Here is a 15,683-nt window from a genome sequence, read left to right on the forward strand (position 1 = left end):
CCGTTCACGCGGAACGTGGCGGCGAAAGTGATCGCCACGCTGGTGAGCTGCCCGGTTATGGAGGTGAAGTCATTGCTGCAGTCGCGGTCGAAGGTTCCCAGTAACCCGTAGGTCATGCCCAGCATCGTCTCCGAAATCTGAAGGGACACATCAACAGCATCAACAGCAGCACTTTCACCATCAGCAGCATCTTGAACAACAACATCAACAGCAGCAGTTTCACCATTAGCAGCAGCAGCAGCAACATCATGAACAACAGCGTCAGCAAGATCTGAATAATAATCCACATCAGCGCCACGAGTAACGTCTCCAGCAGTGGCAGTAGCAACAGCTCCACTATCGCGCCGCATGCGTGTACGGCTCCTTTTAGGAAGAATCCCCCAGGGATGAATCCCCCCCACCGCCGCCCCCCACTCACGATGGATTTAACAATCTATTATATCGCCCACCCCCCAATACACACACAGTGGCTTAACGTGCGAGGAAGGCACCTGGACGAACACGGAGTCGGCGCCGTCCCAGCGCAAGGTGAATCCCAGGCCGGACTTGAGGAGGATGTAGGAGGCGGACTGCTCGATGACCACGCCGTAGGTGATGACGGGCAGCTTGAGTCGCTCCCCCTGGGCGAAGGCGGCGGGGCCGTCCGAGTCGCGGCGCAGCTCGATGCGCACTTCCTCCATGAGGACGGTGAGGGAGCGCTCGCACGCAGGGGCGCCAGATAGCCCGCACTCCGGGTTCCTGGGCGGGGGGGGGGCGGCGATGATCGTCGTCGGTGAGTGCGTGTTGTTGTTGTTGTTGTCAGCAGTGGGAGTAAAGATTTAGCGGCAGCAGCGGCGGCGGTGGCAGGAGCAGGATGATCGACGGTAACTTCATTGGACAATGCCAAAGCCAACTTCATTTGCAGCGTCGTCGTTAGCAGCAGCAGCCAGCTGACGATATTGATGATGATGATTATCATCATCGAAAGTAGCAGCAGCAAGATCAGCGGCAGCAGTAGCAGGATCATGATAATTATAATAATTTGTACGGCGCATTTTATCTGTAGATCCCAATGCGCCACCGTGTATGGAAAGCAGAGAATAAACCGAACCTGCAGGGGTTAACGGCCAGAACTAGAGAGGAAAGGCTAATTTAAAGAGGTGAGCTTTTCAGCAGCAGCAGTGCCATCGAAGACATGAGCAGCATGATGATGATGATTATCTAAATCGTTATAATAATCGAAATTATCAGCAGCAACGTCATTATCATTGTCGCCTCTTCTACCACCATCGCTATTATCATCATCATCATTACTGTCAAAACAAATCCCTTCAATATAAAGCGCAGATGGCTGCGCAATTGGAATACAAATCACGACTACGATGGTGATGATGATGAAGAAGAGGAAGACTCGGGAGAAGGCCGAGAGGATTTACATGTCGTTGTTGACGTAGATGTGGAAGGTGTGGTCTTGCATGTCTCCCACAAGGAGGTACGAGCCCAGGCCGCGGAATCTGTAGATCTTCCCGTCAAAGGTGCGGTAGTGGGTCTGACCCCACGCCATGCCGTATCCCATCTCCTGCGAGGCCACTTTGCCGACTGGACAACACGTGCGTGCGCACATTAAAATATACAGCAGTGCACGCGCCTTGCTCCCACCCTACATTTACAGCTCTGAAAATCCGCTGCCGGATCAAGGGCTCGTCGTGCCCTGTCGGTCATGCGGCTTGATTGGCCATACTTCACCACGCCGCTCAGTGGGGAGGGGAGGCGTTTGGTGTAGGGGCACCAAGAGGCTGGTTCAGATTGTCACTCACCACTGATGTTAGCCGTGGCTGGAAATCGAACTCAGGTTTGCCGGGCTTTGCAAGTGCAGCGAGATAACCACTGCACCACCGGCTCCTCCTTGAACAACCAATATTGATGGTCGTCATCAACAGTGCCGTGAAAATCCGCCACGCGTCACTCCCACGGAGAGATTCCAACCCAATCGACCATCCGTGAGCCGAACCTGTTGTTTCACGGCCATCTCCTGGCCACCGCGTGTAGGCACATGACGTGCACCACGTACATGACGTGCACCACGTACATGACGTGCACACGTACATGACGTGCACCACGTACATGACGTGCACACGTACATGACGTGCACCACGTACATGACGTGCACCACGTACATGACGTGCACACGTACATGACGTGCAACACGTACATGACGTGCACCACGTACATGACGTGCACACGTACATGACGTGCACCACGTACATGACGTGCACACGTACATGACGTACACACGTACATGACGTGCAACACGTACAGGACGTGCAACACGTACATGACGTGCAACACGTACAGGACGTGCACCACGTACATGACGTGCAACACGTACATGACGTGCACACGTACATGACGTGCACACGTACATGACGTGCACCACGTACATGACGTGCACACGTACATGACGTGCACCACGTACATGACGTGCACACGTACATGACGTGCAACACGTACATGACGTGCAACACGTACATGACGTGCAACACGTACATGACGTGCACACGTACATGACGTGCAACACGTACAGGACGCGCACCACGTACATGACGTGCAACACGTACATGACGTGCAACACGTCCCTTTTGTCTAAGCACTGCTGGGATGAGGCCGTTCCTCGTGCCGTGCGGATCGTGGAGATCATTGTTTTTTTTTATCATACTTCCCCGAGCTCGTCCGTGCGAATTGGCAAAGACGGAGCGCCCCGTGACAGCCTCTTGTTACGCACTGTGGCCGCTCATCCGAGCGCAAGTCCAGGCACAACCCTGTTCATGTGTATTGGGTCGTGGAGATGCACACACACCTGGGCTGAACACGCCGGTCGTGTATCCCAGAATCCCGTCCGTTAGGGGCAGCGACACCTCTGTACTCACACACACGAGGAACAGAAGATGACATTGGTTAGATATGTTATGTGAATGTGTATATATACAATTCATATTCAATCGTTGTCAATCCTCTACTGGATGATGGCGTTCTGCTGCTATTGCTGCTGCCGCTTCTGCTCCTGACGATGATGACACTGCTGCTGGTGGCAATGGTAGTCGTGATGATGATGCCACTGTTGTTGTTTGTGGTGGTGGTGGTGGTGATGATGGTGATGACAGTGTTGTCGCTGCTGCTGCTGTTGCCGTTGCTGCTGCTGATTCTGGTGCTACTAATGCCGCAGATAACGTTGACGCCCTTCCTCTTGCTACCCTTAGGATGGTGGTGATGATGATGATGATTATATTTCTGCGACTGACAGCTACAGCATCAATCGACAACATTCCATAAAAACCACACAAAACAAGCAAACACAAACAACAGCAGCACCAAGCAGCAACAGACTCCCCCCACCCCACAACTCACGCAATGCGTCCCGACCTGAGTTCAACTCCCTTCATCAAACCCCCACCACCACCCCCCACCCAGCGTCCTCACCGCCCAGCCCAGCCACTCACCGACGCACTTGGGCACCGTTTCGGTGGGTGACCACTTCCCATCCAGGCACTTGTACGCGTCTGGCACTGGCTCGACGAACGTGTACCCGTCCGAACAGCTCGCCTGACAGGTCATCAAGCCCTCGTCGCTTTGGCTGCACAGAAGTTCGCCATTGGCCGGCGGGGCGAGGTCTGGGCAGGTGGGCCGACCGGTCACGCAGTCCGGGAAGGCGTTGACCACCGGGCTGGAGGGCAGGCTCGGGAACCAGTGGCCCGTGGACAGCTCGCACACGTAGGCCTGCGGGCCCGCGAGCCGGTAGCCGGCCTGGCAGGCGAGCGAGCACACGCGGAACCCGCCCGCATCGGAACATTGCGCGCTGCCGAAGGCGGGCTGGCTGGTCACCACGCACTTGAGGCTCTCTGCACGGTGGCGGGGAGGGGGGGTGAGAGAGTTGGGTTGGGTGGGGGGGGGGAATTGAACGGGGGGTTATTTTGTGTAGCCATTTGAGAACTCAAGATGTAAGGATGTAAGGATGAGTCTATTTTGCGAGATTGGCCCGGGGAAGCGCGGTGGGGAGGGTGGCATTAGTAGATGGCAACGATCGATGCTCTGAATGATCCCAATTGAGTACATTTTGGGGGGGAGAAATTTTCGAAATTGCCACATTTGGACCATCACCGTGAAGATCGTGACGGTAGCAAATACTTGTCAATAAATCCATGATGATGATGATGATGATTTGTAAACGTCGGTAATTTAGCTGCCCGTCAATAGGCGTCACAACCAAGCCACCGGTTCTGCGCGCTCTCCAAGTCGGGATAAGGAGCTCTCAATAAGCCTCGCATTTTGGGAAATAGACAAGACACGCGGTGCATTGCCTTTACCCCACGTGTTCCACTTTGGGTGTCGAAAATCACGTACGATGACAATCATCTTCACAGCACACAAACCAATAGCTTTTTTTTTGAAGGTGGGGGGGGGGGGGTCGTTGAGGTGGAGGGACCAGAGCCTTGGGGAGTGGTGGTAGTGGTGGTGGTGGGGGGAACTGACGCACCCTCGCAGCGGAGTCCGCTGTAGTAAGGGGGGCACGAGCACGTGTCCGGAGCCACGCACACGCCGCCGTTGAGGCAGCCCGTGCTGTTCGCGAAGCACAGCGCTGCGTGGGCACAGAGAGAGGGGGCGCGGTGAGGCATCGCGGAGGGGTTTCGAGAAATAATAAAATAACAAAAATATAACATAATAAAATAATAATAATTTTTTCATTATGTTTTATTTGTATTATTTTAGAAATAATGAAATAAGAAAAATAAAACATAATATAATAATATATTATTATTTTATTATGTTTTATTTTATTATTTTATCATTTCCCTTCTACGTGACTTTACCGAAAGAACCAAGAAGATGAATCCCTGCAGTCACGGAAGCTTTAAATCGATATTTTGGGTTTCGAGAAGTCAAGGCGAGCAGAGGTGAAAGACGTCTCTCATTTGCCAGAGTGACCTGGGTCACCAACACGAGAGGGGGGGGGGGGGTGATGGGGAGGTACATCGAGGAGGAGGAGGCTGATGGGATATCTAGGAGGGGAAATGCTATGCCATGAATTAAAGCCTTCGTTACGGCAGGAATTCATATTCTACGTCATTTGATGCTTCGATTTCACGCGAACGTCTCTTGTGTTATAAGAATATGTTTGACTCTTTCTGGCAACAAAACAGTTGTGTTAAGATGTTAAAACACCAAACTGAAACCCTTTGGCAAGGAATCACGTCTTCATTAACTACATATACTTGTGGTGGACATGCAAACAAACAAAAAGCATGCTCTGATAGTATTTTGATAGTGGCAAGGGAGGTCCCATGACGTCTCTTGTGTTGAGAGGTTGATTTATTGTGGCAGATGAGCCGGGATTAAGCGCGTTGTCGGCTGTTGTACGACTCATCGTGTGAACAGTTCATCTACATCATTAGACCTCCTTTGCCAGTACCAAAATATAATAATAGGGTTTTCCCCCTTTTTTTTTGGTGGACCAATCAGTTTCAAGAACAATGCATATATATATTATCATAGTGTGTTTTTTTTTGCATTTTGACTGCAAGTAGTGTGGTTAATGCAGACATGAATCCTTCTAAAAATGTTTCAGTTTTGTTGCCAGAAAAAAGGGGAAAACCCTATATTATTATTATTATCGTGTGAGCAGTTCTTTCACCATTTAAGTCAGTAACCCAGACCAATGCGGAGCCCTCTCGGACTACCATCTGTGCGGACATCTGCAAGTATCTCGAGGCCACGGCGAGGGCTGGTGACGGCGGCGAGCAGGGACGGGGGAGGGGGGGGGTGATGTGGGCGGGGGGGGTCATCCAGCAGTGGATAGATCACGGTGACTCACGAAAGCAGTCGGGGACGCTGTCCGTGGGACTCCACAGCCCGAGGGAGTTGGAGCACGCGAAGTTGATCTGCTTGTTGCCTCCCGAGAACGCGAAGCCAGGGTCACAGGAGGCCGTGCACTCGCTACACACAACACGCACACACACGGGAGAGAGAGGTGCTGTTAGCGAGCACCTAGTAAGGACATATATAGCGTATGTACAATGTGTGTGTGTGTTGCGGTAGCGAAACGGTCAGCGCACTGCGCTACGAACGAAAGGCAATGCTGGCCACCCACTCCCTCGTTGTGCCGTTCTGGCCTTCATAGGTGCTCGTTAACAGCACTTGCCCCAAACGTTCGTTAAGGCTATACGGAGGATCTTTGTATTTGTTTTTATACTGAATATCAATGGATCGGAAGTGTGTCGATTAGCCCGCTGCGCTATCAACCCGTCGAACCGAGTTCGATTCCCACTCACGGCCAACACCGGTGACGGTTATCTGAACCCGGGCCTCCCCTAGGTCGACTCAGTGTTAACTGCGCCGTGCGTTATCTGCCCCGTGTATAACGCACGTCCATGTCTGGATGATGTCGCAGTGGATGGAGCCATTCACTGGTGGAGGAAGACGCGAACATTTCGTTGCATCTGCACAAAGACATACACACATGCACAATTACATACCCACATCCACGCACGCACGCATGCATATATACAAACAAGCTATATCTCTGTTTGCTTTAATCAGAAATTGAATTAATTCAAATTAAATTGAAAAGCCAAGTATAACATCATGGCTTTGATGTGCAGTCATTGGTGAGCGGGCTGAGGCCACCAACTAGCCACCCTTGGGAACCCGGTTTAAATTTCGATTTAAAGCTTTCGTGACTGCAGGGATTCATCTTCTTGGTTCTTTCGGTAAAGTCACGTAGAATGGAAATAATAAAATAAAAAATAAAAAACATAATAAAGTAATATGATAATAAAATAATATAATAACCTGCTTTAATCACGCGCTGCTCAAAACTCGGATTCGAACCCAGGTTTTCGTCATTAGCGGCTCAAATTCTCTGTTCCCCCTTAGCCACCCGGCAACCTCGTTTGCCGTATTCCTTGATCGCGCGTGTTTCCTCGTGTGTGTGTACGGTAACTGCGCGCAGTCAAATCTCTCGCGGGTTGTGCGGAACCTATAGATTATTAGTATCCTTCCCCACACCACAGACCGATTATCAGGTTCGGCTACGTACGGTGCGAGAAAGGTTCCACAAACATTCATAATCGGTTCTCACCCAGTATCAGTCCAATGTCGCTCAAGGCTGCGGAGACACAACAAACGACTTTAAACATCGCGTGCATTGATGTTTTTACGAATCGGAGAACTTTACTTAGAAAGCGTAACGAGTTTTCCACCGTGCAATTTTTATTAAATACTTTGTTTTAGATCGTTATCAAAGTAGCGGCCTCTAGCTTCTGAAACACGGGTGTCGCGTGAACGCATGACACACAACATGCCGCAATTAAAACGAATCGATAATATATGCATTATAAGAGTGTGTTTTTGTTTGCATTTTGACCACAAGTTTTGTGGTTAATGCACCACATGATTCCTCGTAAAAAGGTTTCAGTTTTGTTGTTAGAAAAAAGGGGAAACCCCGTATTATTATATTTTTGGTACTGGCAAAGGAGGTCTAATGATGTAGATGCTCACCCCGAGCCCTCATTACTTTGATAGTGCATTGTCTTTGAGCTGTACGCCTTTTGGCGTCCTCTGGTCTAGCACCAATTGAGACGAGGCTCAAAAGAAAGCCGGCTCTGGTGTGGACCAATCAGTTTCAAGTACAATGCATATATTATCAGAGTGTGTTTTTTGTTTGCATTTTGACCACAACTTTTGTGGTTAATGCACCACATGATTCCTCGTAAAAAGGTTTCAGTTTTGTTGCCAGAAAAAAGGGGAAACCCCTATTATTATATTTTGGTACTGACAAAGGAAGTCTAATGATGGTGAGCATGTCTGTTTGCATGTTACACCACAAGCATGTGTGGTTAATGCTGACATATTTCCTTGCAAAAAGGTTTCTATTTGGTGTCTGAACGTCTTAACACCCGCTGTTTTCTTAATAAAAAGGGTAAAACTTATGCTCATCCTTTTTTTAAAGCACTGCTCTGTTGAGTATAATTAATCAGATGCTTACCATTGTTACTTGGCGCGACAACCGACTTGACGGACCTGCAACACAAACCACAACCACCGCCACCACTCCCACATTAGTCGCGTGCGAGGGCAATTCGTCAGCATCGTGACCTATGGCCGACATGTGCGTGTTCACATGGCTCTGGGATGAGGAGGAGGAGGGGATCGGATGATACCTACGGCACAGAACAGGGAGAGAACAAAACAAACTCCACGGAGAAAGGCGCCAGAGTTTGGAATCGAACCCGGGAACTTTCCTGCTGTGAGGTACGAGGGTTACCACTGCGCTACCCTGCCACCAACGGTATTAGCGAGGTATGTAACAACACGAGGTAGACATATATAACAGGTGTGCAAGCGCACAAGCTTTTAGACAGGTACATACAGCGCGTGACGATTTACACAGGGGCTGTAAGGGTGTCAGACAGGCGTGCAAAACACGAGCAGTCTACTCTGGCGTGTAACTGGTGTCTAACTCGTGTCTGTTACTCTGGTGTGTTATTGCATGCGACATTATTGACGGGTGTGTCAGCACGCACAATTAAGCAGGTGGAGCATTTGAACTATTTGGGTCGCATGATTATAGTACGGTGCATGGAAGGTGCATCACAGCGATAGACAGAACAATTGCACAGTTAAAATATGCATTTCAGAAAATGTGATCTCTATATATATAAAAAAAGGAAAATAACGATGACAACGGGAATATGCAGGTCTGCTCTCCTTCATGGAGGCGAAAGCTGTTAGTTTATGGGTCTCTATGTGAGTCTATGTCTCTATATGTGAGTATCTGGGTCTGTGTGAGTCTGCGTGTCTCTATGTTAGTCTATGCTGCTCTATGTGACTGTGTCTGTAGGAGAGCTGGATAATTACAAAGATCCTACAGAGCAAATTAGAATGAACAGAAATGTGGTCTATAAGAAACATGTTAAAAATTGGCGTGGGGAGAAACGATGAGAAACAGAAATGTATTATGAATATCAGTACGGCAACACAAACAATCCCAAGAATAAGAATAATTTGAGAAAACCAAGTAACATCTATTGGACATGTAAAATATAAAAAGAAAATACACTGAATGCTATGTTTCGACTGGGACAATTATAGGTGCCACAGAAGCCAGCGAAGACGGCGAATTAAGTTTCACAAGCCATTCGAGCAATTGGATGCATCTGGAAGGGGCTCTTTAACGCACGGTTCTTGAGTAAATACCATGGACAGCGCTACATGGACGGAATGCCACGATCACCGACGTCGTAGACTGGACATCTGTGAGAAAGATCTTTAGAGCTCATCAGATTCTGCCAATATAAATTCCTATTATGATGTGACAAGAAACCCACGGCTCACAGAGAGAGAGAGAGCGAGCGAGAGAAACTCGCACAGAGTAAGCAGACACGGTAGCAAGCAGGCGGTGTGAACGATACGTCTCGGAATGTCACAGGTGTCTTAACGAGCGCGTGAGCGATGGGACAGGTGGGTCAGTTGTCAAGGTCACCTGCTGCAGAGCAGGACCGCGGCGAGGGCTGCGAGACACGATGCGGGCAGGCCGGGCTGCATGTTGGCTGCGGAGATGAAAATCACTCTCCCTGGGACTCTCACGGACACACTCGGACACCCTGGAACCGACGCACGCGCTCCTCAAACTCCAGCGAAGAAATTCTTGCTGCGAATTCTCAGGAACAATCGGGGAGCTGCAAGTCCCCGTACAAGGACCGTGGCTTCCCTAATCTACCACAGTCACTGCGTGGGCCCCTTTTATTCGCCTCGGCGGCATCGATCCGACAGCCGGATCGGTGCGGCTCCTCTCGCAGTCCTCCAGAGAGTCGAGAGGGGGGCAGTGCTCGTGGTCGAGATGAACAAAGGTTCAAGTTTAAGGCTCATCCTCACCCGCGACGAGAGCTGGCGAGAGAGAGGGTGGAGAGAGGGTGGAGAGAGTGGCTTGTCACCTGACCTCGGACCTCCGTGTTTGCACGGTGACACAAGAGTCTAACTACATCCGTCCATCTTTGTTTGTCTTCGACTCAGCAGCCCAAAGTCATTGCCACGCGAACACTCTGGAGCCGCTGGCAAACAGATCAATGGGGGGCCCAGCCCGCAGCCCCGCCATCGCTGCATCCTGGTGCGCGCGAGGTGATGGCTGATGTGTTGAGAGGAGGAGGTGGTGGTGATGAGGTGGGGCGAGATGAGTGGTGGCACAACAAACACGTCCTACGGGACAAACAATACGCAGCCATGGGGAGGGCAGATGCCGACTGCGAACAGAGAGATCGTGACGTTCGTCAACGGCAAGACGGCTGACGTTTCGGGCAATGGTCCTAATGCAGAGCGTGGTGCGTACACGTGTTGTGTGTGATTATAACGTTCGCCACAGCGGGAGCCTATTACTATGGGCGTTTTCATACAAAGACAAAGATCCCCCATAAAGCCTTTAACAGACTGTTGGGAGAAGGTGGTGTTAGCGAGCACCTATTAAGGCCGGTTTGACACGGGGGGGGGGGGGGGTGGGTAGTGTGGCCAGCAACACGTCCGACCGCGTTTGTCTCCCTCGTGATGACCTTTGTCACACACGCCGTGTCGGAAAGTATGTTTTTGTAAAGGAGGCCCCCGGGACAGCCCCAGGTATCTGAAATTTATTTTGCACTTATCACGATTGTGATGTGCAACTTCGCCTTGGCTTACTGCTTTCTGCTGTTCAGTTTTGTGCTTCTGTTGCTTTGTGTTACGGAACGCGTTTGAACTCAACCTTGTTATTTGACCCGTGACGCCCCGACTAAAAAGGACCACGTGTCAGGCTGCCTTAACGGATTGTTTTCGATCTCTATCACGACGACGAAGTGCCATCGATGTTAGCCGTAGTCGGGAATCGAACTCAGGTGGCCGCGGTTCGGAGCGGAGTGCGCACACGAATCACAGCGCCGTCTATCCGCTTATTGCGAACGCGCACAAGCACACGAAGACAAAGATCCCCCGTGTAGCCTCAACAGACTTTGGGGGGCAAGTGCTGTAAGCGAGCAGCTATGATGGACGGCACGGCACACGAGAGCGCAGGTGGCCAGCTCCACGCCCGGACGCCTTTGTCTCCCTGTTGACGATGTTTACACACCGCACCAGGTACTCATTTGAGGCTGAGTCGACCGAAGGAAGGCCCAGGACCGGTTCAGATAATTAATCGTCGCTGGTTTTGGCCGTCAGCGGAAATCTAACTCGGGTCTCCGGGATCATAGCGCAGCACGCTAGCCGCACAAACACACACACAGGCGCATGCACACACATACACATATACAGACAAAGATCCCCCGTATAGCCTCGAACAGGCTTTTGGGGCAACTTCCATACACACACATACATAACCTAGTTAAATATTTTATGTAGCGAATAGACACAGATAAATTGACAAGTCAGTCTGCACGTGCGATACGGCCTTCTTGAGTCACGTACTACTGTGCATACACATCGTCACAATTGTAATAACGCTACGCACTCGTTGGGCGGGGAGTGCCTATTCTCCCATCTTACACTCATCAGCTGGATTTACATTGATAAGGGGTATAGGGAATTCCCGCCCACCAATATTTTGTCAGTTATGCCACCTAATCACGTACTATATGCCCATTATTCTTTCTTACTTTCCTGGGGAGTAATAAATCATGCTTATTAGAGGTTTTAATTGTAACGTAATGTGATGCCATATTTTTGTTATATATATACACAGATTGCATTTAATTATATTTCATATGCAGATAACCATTGTGATGCATAGACTATCGTAAAATGAGCGATAAATCTCGATTGGCAATGATGATGTTGATGTTGATGAAGCTGCTGCTGCTGTGATGGTAGTGGGTCCACAAGCACAAGTGACAACACCAAACTTAACAGGTTCGTCAATAACACTGTGGCCTTACATTATATATATATCGTAGGCGACGCTTAGGGAAATAAATCAGGCCCATTGCCTAAAACGTCGCCTCTGATATATATTTTTTCATTTCAAAGTTCACTGTGTTATTGACGAATGTGTTGCGTTCTTGTATTAAATTGTAATGCTATTTTAGAAGGGTTAACGTATGGCACAATTGTAATCCTCACTTTGCTTACTTGATTTACCACGACAACAAACATAACGATGGCCACAATTATCCAATCTGGCCCCGAGAAATTACGAAGCGGAGGTTTTATTCAAACCACGGTGCGATGTCAGCGTCGAGTCCTGGCATTGTTATACACACCGAGACATCCGTGATCACGCCCAAGTGCGTTTCCTTCCGTCGTGTGTCACGCAAAGGGCGAGAGTGAACGCAGCGCCGCTTCGTGTTACCCGTGATCTGCGTACACGATGCTCCTGCAATGCGCTTCATTAAACTGTAGTATGAACCCAGCGTGGTGAAGTATGGTCAAACAAACCCCACCGCGTGGCGATGGTTTTTTTCCGCAGCAGTTGATTAATCATGGGCTGCAAGTAACTACAACATCAACGATAATGACAATTCCAATAATTATTACATCCAGCAGTCAATTGTATTAACTAACTATTGGATGCGGGCCTTCCCACGCCGTGTCGTGAATGAGGGGATATTCGACCATACTTCACCACGCTGGTCAGTGCGGGTTGAGCGAAAGCAGGCGGAGAGTAACACGTGGACGTGCGCTGTCGCCTCAGCGGGGGCAACACAAACACTCGAGGATGTATTTTTCGATTTAAAGCTTTCGTGACTGCAGGGATTCACCTTTTTGGTTCTTTCGGTAAAGTCACGTAGAAGGGAAGTAATAAAATAATAAAAATAAAACATAATAAAATAATTCTCACGACGTTTCGGCCACAACGCAAGCAGCCGTCCTCAAGTGAAGAATGAAATGAATGCATTTCTTCACCTGAGGACGGCTGCTTGCGTTGTGGCCGAAACGTCGTGAGAATTATTTTATTATGTTTAATTTTTTTTTAATTGTATTACTTCCCTTCTACGTGACTTTACCGAAAGAACCAAGAACTCGAGAATGTGTTAGCCCCAAATCCAGAGTCCACGAGAGGCAAGGATCCAATCCCACAGTCTCATCAGTCCGTCCTTCACTCGACAACGGCAGCCGATTTGCTTGTGTCGGCCATGTAAAAGATTACGGACACACGGAACACACATTACACGTCTTTATGATTATTATATTAGTACAGTTGGAATACTATGATTGCTGCTGTGTTCGCCTATTGAGCTCCGCGTTTTGTATGCACGAGGTAGACTGTATAAATGTGTGTATTTATAATTGCCTCGAACTAAGACAATTCTTCCGTCTATTTGATTCAAGCAAGCTTGACGCCGCCGATGAGACACTGAAGGTCGAAACCCGTCTATAGAGTGCGCTGGTATGGAGCCAGTGCTGCTGATAGGATGCACTTCCAGAAGGCCGTGTGCGGCAAATGTGTAGTATGAAAAAATAACATTTTATTTGTTTCATGTAAAGAGATAACATTTGGGCAGGAAGCGTTGTGTGTTTGTTCTCCCGGAGCGAAGCGTTGTAAGCGATTGAAGAAGCAGTTGTCAGTGATGCTGGTTTAGAGATACCAATCTAATATCTTTCGATTTATTCAGACGCTGTCTTTCCGACAGACCTGTTCTTCACCTGAGGACGGCTGCTTGCGTTGTGGCCGAAACGTCGTGAGAATTGTATTTTATTATGTGTTATATTTATTATTGTATTATTTCCCTTCTACGTGACTTTACCGAAAGAACCAAGCAGATTAATCTAATGTGTCGAACAGCTCCGTTTCTGCTCTATCGCCCTGCACCGCGCGTCCGTCTACACTGGGAGCATCAATGAGTGGCGCTTTGCCAATCACCGTGCGCTTTATCGCCCATCGCGTAGCGTTACTAACTTTGTATTTCTACGTCTCCAGCCATTCGTCCAATCCACTGCTGGATGGAGGCCTTCCCGCGCCGTGTCGGTCGGTCATGCGGGTTGCCAGAGGCGTGGACTCGAGTCATGTGACTTGGACTCGAGTCAGACTCGAGTCATGAATTTGATGACTTGCGACTCGACTTGGACTTGCATAACAATGACTTTGTCCCACCTATGAGATGTGGACTCGAGTCATGTGACTTGGACTCGAGTCAGACTCGAGTCATGAATTTGATGACTTGCGACTCGACTTGGACTTGCATAACAATGACTTTGTCCCACCTCTGCGGGTTGCAAAGCCATACTTCACCCAGCTGGTCAGTGCCGGTTAGTGAAGGACCGGTCGAGAAGAAGTCACTCGCCACTGTTGTTAGCCGTGGCCGGGGGTAGAACTCAGGGAACCGGGGTCTAAAGCGCAGTGCGCTATGAATGATTGCCCTATTAGGCTCCCAGGCACTAAAACTCGTCTCCCAATTAATAACACCTAATTTGTAAAACTATATTTGAAGTACATTTTAGTCTACGTATAGTGTGGGTGGACGTGTGGGGAGCGGTAGTGTAGCGGTTAGCGCGCTGCGCTACGAACCTGGCGACCCGAATTCGATTCCCGCTCACGGCCACCACCAGTGACGATCTACTGAACCGGTCATGGGCCTCCTCTAGGTCGACTCAGTCTCAAATGAGTACCTGCTGCGGTGCGTAACAACATCGCCACTGGGGAGACAAAGGCGGTGCTGGCCACCCACCCCCTCGTTGTGCCGTTCTGGCCTTCATAGGTGCTCGCTAACAGCACTTGCCCCAAAAGTCTGTTAAGGCTATACGGGGGATCTTTGTATTTGTTTTTATACTGCATATCAATGGAGCGGCAATGTGTCGATTAGCGCGCTGCGCTACGAACCCGTCGAGCCGAGATCGATTCCCGCTCACAGCCAACACCAGTGACAATTATCTGAACCTGTCCCGGGCCTCCCCTAGGTCAACTCAGCCCCAAATGAGTACTGCACATGGTGTGGTGTGTGAAACATCGCCACTGGGGAGACGACAGCGGTCGGGCGTTGTTGCTCGCCACTCACCCCCTCGTGCACCGTTCGGGCTTTCTTCATAGGTGGTGTTTCCTAACAGCACTTGTCCCAAAAAGTCTGTGAAGGCTACACGGGGGATCTGTATCTTTGTATTTCAGTCACCCCGTGGCGGGACTTTCTATTGGGTTTAGCGTCACACTCCACGGTGAATCGCTCGGTTCAATGCAGAACTCTGTCGGCTCACCCCTTCCCCTCCGAGTGAAACCAATGGACTTAATGAGACAATTTATTTCCACGAATGTTTATCGTAAACGAAAAACAAAATAATAATCATGATTACATTTATATAGCGCTTTTCATCAAGGATTTCAAAGCGCTGTACAGGACACAGCAGCAGCAGACAATCGGCAAAAATCCAATAGTATAAATACATTTTAAACAATAATTTACTAAATTAACTAAAAATGTAATTAAGCGGAAGCGTATAATATACTATACGGATTCCATTGTACTACAACGAAATGATAACTTCCTCGTGCTTCTCGAACATCTTCTAAATGTTACACATCGACCACTCGCGATCACCTTCGGTGTGTATCGATGTGTCTGTGTGTGTGCCAGTCACAGACATTGCCTGTTTGACTATCGCTTATCGTTAGGTGACGCGTGATCACTCAGAATAGTTCGTTAAAATATACAGCACGAAGTTGTTGTATGTATATTCGTCATGTGTGTACCGTGTCAAACGTGTAG

The sequence above is a fragment of the Lampetra fluviatilis genome, chromosome 10 (genome assembly GCF_964198595.1).
Source record: "Lampetra fluviatilis chromosome 10, kcLamFluv1.1, whole genome shotgun sequence".
Lineage (NCBI taxonomy): Eukaryota > Metazoa > Chordata > Hyperoartia > Petromyzontiformes > Petromyzontidae > Lampetra > Lampetra fluviatilis.